We start from the raw sequence: 9,233 nt of genomic DNA on the forward strand, positions 1-9,233 counted from the left end.
ATATTTTATATTAATTATCATCTCACCTGGATAAATAAATATGAATAAATAAATATTTTTTTACGCATATTCAATCAATCAATCAATCAATCAAAATATTTATTCGTAATAAACTTAAAAACTACACATTATGCATAAAGTATGACTAAAACTACAAATGTACATGGGATGGATAAGTTTATCACGAAATGGTCCCGTCTCAGCATAATGCCGACCCGGAGGTCAGCGCTGATCTTCCGACGAGACCGAATTACTTATATTCACTGAATTATAAATATAATTCATCATCCTCCTTGCGTTATCCCGGTATTCGCTACGGCTCATAGGAGCCTGGGTCCACTTAGACCACTAATTCCAAGACTATCACAATTAAATTTTAAATATTTGGACACGATTACTTAGTTGTAAGTATATCAACCACAGCAAGAAAATATACAGCGCGTAAACCTAATAAGGGCGATAAATGAAACCAGGCATATAATTCAATATTGTTATCATTAATTAAGAGGTTGTTTTTGAGTTACTTTTAATTTTCACCCCATAATGAATTTTTGAAAAATTTCCTAGCAGCAATGTACTATAAACGTGGTTGCGATGACAATCAATGACAACTGTCAACGAGCAGTTAACGCGAGTGTGTTTGCATTACGTTGCGGGCCGAATTATTTTGTATGGATAAAAAAAATATTTCAATTTTAAGTAAAAGTTTAATAATTCCATTTTTTATGTCCTATACTCACCACCGTTAAGAGGTTCGCCCGTATTAGGTTTACACCCTGTATATTTATAAACCGAAATAGATACCATGCACTAAAGAAAAAGCGATCAAGCCCACTGGTGGCGAAGCCGGGAATCGAACCCGGGTCTCCAGCTAACACGGCTGACGTGATAAACCGCTACACCACCTCAACCGCCATGTTATAATTTTATTATGTTTAGTTGAAGATACCTCCGCCCTCTTTCTTCTTAGTGCATTTTTTAGGGTTCCGTAGTCAACTAGGAACCCTTATAGTTTCGCCATGTCTGTCTGTCCGTCCGTCCGTCCGTCCGTCCGTCCGTCCGTCCATCCGTCCGTCCGTCCGTCCGCGGATAATCTCAGTAACCGTTAGCACTAGAAAGCTGAAATTTGGTACCAATATGTATATCAATCACGCCGACAAAGTGCAAAAATAAAAAATGGAAAAAAATGTTTTATTAGGGTACCCCCCCTACATGTAAAGTGGGGGCTGATATTTTTTTTCATTCCAACCCCAATGTGTGATATATTGTTGGATAGGTATTTAAAAATGAATAAGGGTTTACTAAGAACGTTTTTTGATAATATTATTATTTTCGGAAATAATCGCTCCTAAAGGAAAAAAAAGTGCGTCCCCCCCCTCTAACTTTTGAACCATATGGTTAAAAAATATGAAAAAAATCACAAAAGTAGAACTTTATAAAGTTTTTCTAGGAAAATTGTTTTGAACTTGATAGGTTCAGTAGTTTTTGAGAAAAATACGGAAAACTACGGAACCCTACACTGAGCGTGGCCCGACACGCTCTTGGCCGGTTTTTATATTTAGACCAGACTAAACACTCTATACCTAGTTTTCTTCGCCATTTGAACCCTTGACCTTTGACCTTTTACAATATAGTTATGTTTTTCAGTTTTACAGAACGCCTTAGGATTAGGACTAAGCGCTGTTATTAAATACTCGTACACAACTTAGTAATCCTGAAGAAATAAATTACGATTTAGCTTTGTTTAAATGCTAAAGACGAACAATAATACATTTAGAAATCCTACGTAAATCAGTATTATTTATAACGTAACCCGTAAACCGACGACGTAACAGAAACTTCTTCAGTATTAAATTGAAACAATGTAAGGTATTGTAAAGTGAGGTAAGTCCGGTCACGTTCGCAGTGTAAACGAACCATAAAGACGGCACTCGAGTTGTAACACCAGTAGTACAACTCATATTATGGAAGTAGAAATCATACATATGCCACATAGAGCCCGTCTAACTTTGCACTGACTTGAACTGAGGTAACGCGGTGAAATGCGTTGCAAAACTATCAAACTTTTCAATCAATAAAAATGTCAGGAAGGTTGGGCCAAAAATGTTTAGAAACCAAAATTAAATGTGTTTGTAAATACTTTGGTCGTTTGGCATATGCTACTCTTGAATTCTTTGAAACCTTCGGATAAATAATTTATTTATTTCAAATAGCACGTCGCAAGTGACATTTTTATTGAATTTTAAAGTTTTTGTTGGTGAAATATAAATAAAAGTCATAAGCTAAATATGTGACATATGTGTGACATTATCTGGGTAAAGGGACCTTAATGTGTGTGGCGCTTACGTCCCGCGGCGTCGTATTTCTATACGAAAATCGCTCATAACGCTACAAGCGCCATCGACAATAAGGTCCCTTTACCCAGATAACGTCACATGTGCCTCTATCTATACACAATTTAACATCTATCAACTCTGAGGTAAAGCCTGACCAGAAATGGTATATATGACTACGCGTGATGCGCGTGATGTTGCAGAATTCCATTTTTCTTTACGCTATACATAAGTAATAGACTGTTTGTCTAAATTTTCTATGCAGTTACTGCTTTGATCGTAACTAACCCCGTAAAGGAAGAAGGCAGGAATATTAGTATTCGCTACATAACTGCTTTAGCCCGGAGCAAAAGCTGCACAATACGGAACGTTGTATGAACTATTAAATTTTATGAACACACAACTTTAAGGTTAAGCTATGAGTCACTAGTTACCACAGATACTAAACTTTATCTGAATTCTGAACCGAGATCATATAAGTTTATGGATAATATTAATACTATAATTATCAACTTCTGATTAGCAGAAACGTCTGCAATCGATGCCACTAGGCTTAGAATAAAAAAAGAGTGAGTTCAAGTCTCACCCAAGGCAGACATTTTCCACTTTTAATTTTTTTCTAAGACTATAATTTTATCAGCCATGAGGCGTCCAGTGATTGTTTTTGAAAGTTCATTGTCTCACTTCAAGTACGAGAGCCACAGACCTATATTTAGATAGAAGTAATAAGTTCATCTATTTGTATAGGGGAGGAGCGTGTCACATTTTGTACTGACATTGTCACTTTTTTTTTTAAGAAAGAAAACACAGTTACATAGTACCTTAAATTAAATTTTCGCCAAACTGTGAGACAGTTTGTTGTTAAATACCTAATAAATAAAGAAATAAATATTATAGGACAATCTTACACATATTGACTGAGTCCCACGGTAAGCTCAAGACGACTTGTGTTGTGGATACTCAGACAACGATATGTATAATATACAAATACTTATATACATAGAAAACATCCATGACTCAGGAACAAATATCTGTGCTCATCACACAAACAAATGCCCTTACCGGGATTCGAACCTATGATAGGAAATATGTCTCGGACCCTTAAAAAGTATTCATAATTTTTGTTTTGTGTTATTGCAAAGCCCAAATGCCCAAAGCAAACTGTTCGGCATATTGTCCTTGAGTGCCCACTGACAAAGTACCATGGCTCAGTGGAAGATTTTAAAATAGCAGCGAGCGCAGCCTTTACCTACTTGGAGGAATGTAAATTTAGATTATGAACTAGCTATAGTGTATATACAGTGTAATTGCAATTAAATATCATGTAACCAACAATTTTGCGCCCCATTGTAAATGACACAATCGTTTTCATTATCGCAACATGAAACCAGCTGAAACTGTGCGGAAAAACATCAAGGCATCGTTAATCATCATCATCAACACATGACACATTGTCATCAATCACAGCTCCTTCCATACGTGATTCGGATTTTAACAGGATCGCTACAGAAATAAGTGGTTTATCGATTTCATAAATGACTATACATATGGTTTTTTTTCTTTAAATATGTTTTGTAATGTAAACGAATTTTGTGACTTTTCATTAGAAAGAAGTCCTTGATCTTCATGTGAAATAAGTAACTTTTTAATCAGCATTTCTGTTGTAATTATTTAATGACCTTATTGAACTTAAGCCTTCCAATCTCTCAGGAAGTTGAACAATACGCTTTTTTATTTGATAGTTTTTAAGACATTTCTATTCGGAATCACCGCCTACCTTTTTTGCTCCTTATAAATGAAAAAACTTTTGAAGAAAACTCGATGAAGGCGCAAAGAATTTCTCAACGACCTACAAGTTCGCACATAAGTCTATCCCCGGCATTTCAGGACATAAATCGCAATAAAGGTGTACCCCCCGGTCACATCAGCACGGGCACGTTACGGGGACCTTACGGACACTTTCCGGGGAGTCCGGGGACGTTAAGACTAGAGATGTTACCACTATTTGGATTCGGATTCGCATTCTTTTATTGTGCTCCTGGCTGTCATAAGTGTTACATAACATTGTGTGACAGGGACAGCGCGATGGCGCGATGGCGGGCTGTCCCTCTCACACCATGTTATGTAACATATATAATAGCCCAGTGTGGGAGCACCATCAATAACCTAAGCACAAAATAAAATTTTGAAAAAACCCCCGACCGCGACATAAATAGTGGACCGATTTTCATGAAACATGGCTAAGAACACTCCCGACTAACTCAGCTTTTAGACAAAAAAAACTAATATTTAAAGTCACACACAGGTCGAACGCGATTAATTAACATTATTTTTACCTTTTTTCCCCACGTTTCGGCCAGGTTGCACTGGCCGTGGTCGCGGAAGACTGACGTCCCAGCAAAGTGTCACCGGAGATGTAAACAACACAAAACTACCCGATATTAATTTATATAAATGTTCGGGGTAGACAAATAAATATAATCTACCCGCTTTTAGTTATTGTTTATTTCCCACCGCACGACACACAGCACTCACAACATCCGCGCACTGGTCCGAAGATAGATCTTTTGGTTTGAACATTTGAATCACTGGTCCCCATGTTGGCGATAATCTATACCCGTCTTCCCTGTTAAAGTTTTTAGGATATTTTTTAATTTCGATCGCCTCCCTCACAATCCGGGGATAATAGTGTCGCTCGGTGGAAAGAACTTTGGGTTTGTGTAGCTCAATCCAGTGATTCGTTTCCGCAGTAAGCAAGTGCTCGGCGATTGCAGATTTGTGTATATGGCGACTTTTAACTGCCGCTATGTGTTCCTTCACCCTCTCCTGAACGCTGCGCTTTGTTTGGCCAATATACGCACTTCCACAACTGCAATCTATCTTGTAGACACCCGGACTTTGGTACGGAATGACATCCTTAGGACTGCGTAAGAGACTCGCTACTTTAGATAACGGTGTGTATACAGTCTTAATGGAGACTTTTCTTAGTACTGATCCAACCAGATGGAACCCTGGCACACTCCGTATACAGAAAGCCCACCCACACTGACAGGTACCTGCAAGCTTCTTCCCATCATCATCCGAGACATCTGCAATCGGTGGTCACATCCCTGGTTAACAGGGCTCGGGACTTATGTGACTCTGAACACTTAGACGAGGAGTTAGCCCATGTTCAGAAGGTGCTGAGGAAAAATGGGTATTTGCAGACAATCCCGCGCAAGACTAAGAAGGGGGAGAGACATCCGCAGGTTGACAGGCAACCAGCCTTTTTGCCGTATGTGAAAGGGATAACGGATAAAGTTGGATCAGTACTAAGAAAAGTCTCCATTAAGACTGTATACACACCGTTATCTAAAGTAGCGAGTCTCTTACGCAGTCCTAAGGATGTCATTCCGTACCAAAGTCCGGGTGTCTACAAGATAGATTGCAGTTGTGGAAGTGCGTATATTGGCCAAACAAAGCGCAGCGTTCAGGAGAGGGTGAAGGAACACATAGCGGCAGTTAAAAGTCGCCATATACACAAATCTGCAATCGCCGAGCACTTGCTTACTGCGGAAACGAATCACTGGATTGAGCTACACAAACCCAAAGTTCTTTCCACCGAGCGACACTATTATCCCCGGATTGTGAGGGAGGCGATCGAAATTAAAAAATATCCTAAAAACTTTAACAGGGAAGACGGGTATAGATTATCGCCAACATGGGGACCAGTGATTCAAATGTTCAAACCAAAAGATCTATCTTCGGACCAGTGCGCGGATGTTGTGAGTGCTGTGTGTCGTGCGGTGGGAAATAAACAATAACTAAAAGCGGGTAGATTATATTTATTTGTCTACCCCGAACATTTATATAAATTAATATCGGGTAGTTTTGTGTTGTTTACATCTCCGGTGACACTTTGCTGGGACGTCAGTCTTCCGCGACCACGGCCAGTGCAACCTGGCCGAAACGTTGGGAAAAAAGGTAAAAATAATGTTAATTAATCGCGTTCGACCTGTGTGTGACTTTAAATATGTGTACAAAGCGCGAGAACTTAAAGTGTTATAAAAAAAACTAAATCAAAATTGGTTCATCCGTTCGAGAGCTACGATGCCACAGACAAACACATAGACATAAAGACAGACAGACAAACAGACAGATATACACACAGACAGACACGTAAAACTTATAACACCCCGTCGTTTTTGCCTCGAGGGTTAAAAATTTGCATTGACATTGTCATTCGCTTCAAACGATACAAATACATATATAATAATGATAATAATATGCGCCGCTTCGACCGCTACTTTTTTTTTAATATTCCCCCTGTTAAATTTTGATTATTAATACAATAATTTCACATTGTTGCAATTTAATAAAAAAAAGACTGTAATTTTAATTTGCGCATTTCTTCCCGTAAAAGTCGATTGTGGGATATGGGTTAAATTGTGGCGTAGGCGAGAGGCTGGCAACCTGTCACTGCAATGTCACAATTTCGTTTTCATTCAACCCCTTATTTGCCAAGAGTGGCACTGAAACAGTTTCATGTGCTCTGTCTACCCCTTTATGGGATACAGGCGTGATTTTACGTATAATTTGCGTTTTTTTGCTTTTTACTGAATTTCAGCGATATCTTTTTTTATGAAATAGGCAGCAAACGAGCAGACGAGCCGCCTGAAGGGAAGCAGTCATCGCCGCCCATGGACATAAGCAACATCAGGGGAGCCACTTATGCGTTCCCGACCTTTGAGAACCCTAAATACCTACCTGCTTCTTGAAGAACCCCATATTATAGATATTTGCGTTCGCATTCGCACATTCGCATTCGCATTCGCATGCGACATTCGTGACATCCCTAGTCACGACACTTGCGACCATCCATTCCATCAATTCACATTATCGCCGCTTTCCCATCCACACTATCTGCGCGTAAAATTTTACGACTCATTTGGAAGACTCATTTTCGACTAAAGTCAATTTGTCTATCATAAAAAAGTAAGATAGGACTACTTTCGAATGATCATTACACTAAAATTTAAGTTGAGTGTAATGGAATTTCAATTTATTCGTCTTAGATGTGAGTATTTACTTGATTCCAATAAAAGTAATCTCAAAGATCCGATCCAAAGACCCTCTCTGAGTGAAGACTTGGCGCCTTTTTTTTATCCTAGACTAACTCAATTCGAACTGTAAGATAAATAGGATATGAATATGCTTCAAATAGGATATGAATCGTCAGGGATGTCACATATCTATGACATTTCTTAAAACAACATTTGACAATTGACAGTCACATATAACATTTAAACCATATCGAACCTCGTGCCAATATTTCACGTACCTTAAAATTAAAATTCGTTTATAATTTGTGTCGTAGAACTTGCCCTTATTTAATTTTGTATCTCTGTGCACTTAAATATAAAACGCGTAGGCCGATTTTGATGACACATACGTCAATCGATTTTGTCTTAATTATTCTAGTATATCACTAAATACATAATCGTATAATAAACAAGCTGAAGAGGCAACAATAAGATATCGTTGTGAAATCGGTAATGAAATTCAACTAGGTACTCGCGAGTATAATTTATCTCAAGATTCTCAAGTGATGTTTGAAGGATTTGGATATAATTGGTGGTATATTTTATGAATTTTAAGATATACAAATAGCCATGTAGGATCTGTAACGACTTAGGGCCAGTTGCATCACACACAATTAAGAAGTTTATGGAAATGACCATACAAAAAAAAATTGCGAATTCTTTTCAGCAACGGGCGGTTTGGTGCAACCGATCCTTAATAAGTATAGTTTTTTGTCTGTTTTTATAATTTTCGATTTGCATGAACAACTTTTATTATGAGTCTAATGCTGAAATCGCGACAATAACATCAGTCTTAAAGTATGAAAAGTCTAAATTCAAAACCGGCCAAGAGCGTGTCGGGCCACGCTCAGTGTAGGGTTCCGTAGTTTTCAGTATTTTTCTCAAAAACTACTGAACCTATCAAGTTCAAAACAATTTTCCTAGAAAGACTTTATAAAGTTCTACTTTTGTGATTTTTTTCATATTTTTTAAACATATGGTTCAAAAGTTAGAGGGGGGGGCGCACTTTTTTTTCCTTTAGGAGCGATTATTTCCGAAAATATTAATATTATCAAAAAACGATCTTAGTAAACCCTTATTCATTTTTAAATACCTATCCAACAATATATCACACGTTGGGGTTGAAATGAAAAAAAATATCAGCCCCAACTTTACATGTAGGGGGGGTACCCTAATAAAACATTTTTTTCCATTTTTTATTTTTGCACTTTGTTGGCGTGATTGATATACATATTGGTACCAAATTTCAGCTTTCTAGTGCTAACGGTTACTGAGATTATCCGCGGACGGACGGACGGACGGACGGACAGACAGACATAGCGAAACTATAAGGGTTCCTATAAGGGTTGACTACGGAACCCTAAAAACGCTTCAATAGTACTTACTTACAAAATCACCCCGTGTATCGGCTATTGCTTTATTTTTCTTATTAAATACGGGCCAATTCTGACTAATGCCCTACAAAAATATCTAAATTCCACGCTAAACTACGCTCTTTCTTTTACCCGAAATCAAGCTTTAAACGCAAGTTTGGCATTTCGAATAGGCAGTCATTACGAAGCCAACCACGTTTTCTTTTTCATATTTTCCGGCTAACTAATGGGCCGCCGTCCATTTTGTTCTCCGCCATTTTAAATTTTGCGGGCGTCTTCTTTCAATTAGTTATACAAACAATTAGGGGACTTTATATTCAGGACCTTAGACCAATTTGGGTACGAATTAGTAGAGGAAGTGTAGTTTGTAGATATAAATAAATAAATATTGGACACCTTACACAGATCAACTCAGCCCCAAACTAAGCAAAGCTTGTACTAAGGGT

At 38.0% G+C, this 9,233-nt stretch overlaps 1 non-coding gene across 1 annotated transcript; it reads right to left on the reverse strand.

The window, feature by feature from the left end:
• Nucleotides 1-838: 838 nt before the first annotated feature.
• Trnat-ugu lies at nucleotides 839-915 on the reverse strand. Its single transcript has one exon. It is a non-coding gene; the product is annotated as a tRNA-Thr (tRNA).
• Nucleotides 916-9,233: the final 8,318 nt, after the last annotated feature.

Source organism: Leguminivora glycinivorella, chromosome 9 (assembly GCF_023078275.1).
Source record: "Leguminivora glycinivorella isolate SPB_JAAS2020 chromosome 9, LegGlyc_1.1, whole genome shotgun sequence".
NCBI classification, from domain to species: domain Eukaryota; kingdom Metazoa; phylum Arthropoda; class Insecta; order Lepidoptera; family Tortricidae; genus Leguminivora; species Leguminivora glycinivorella.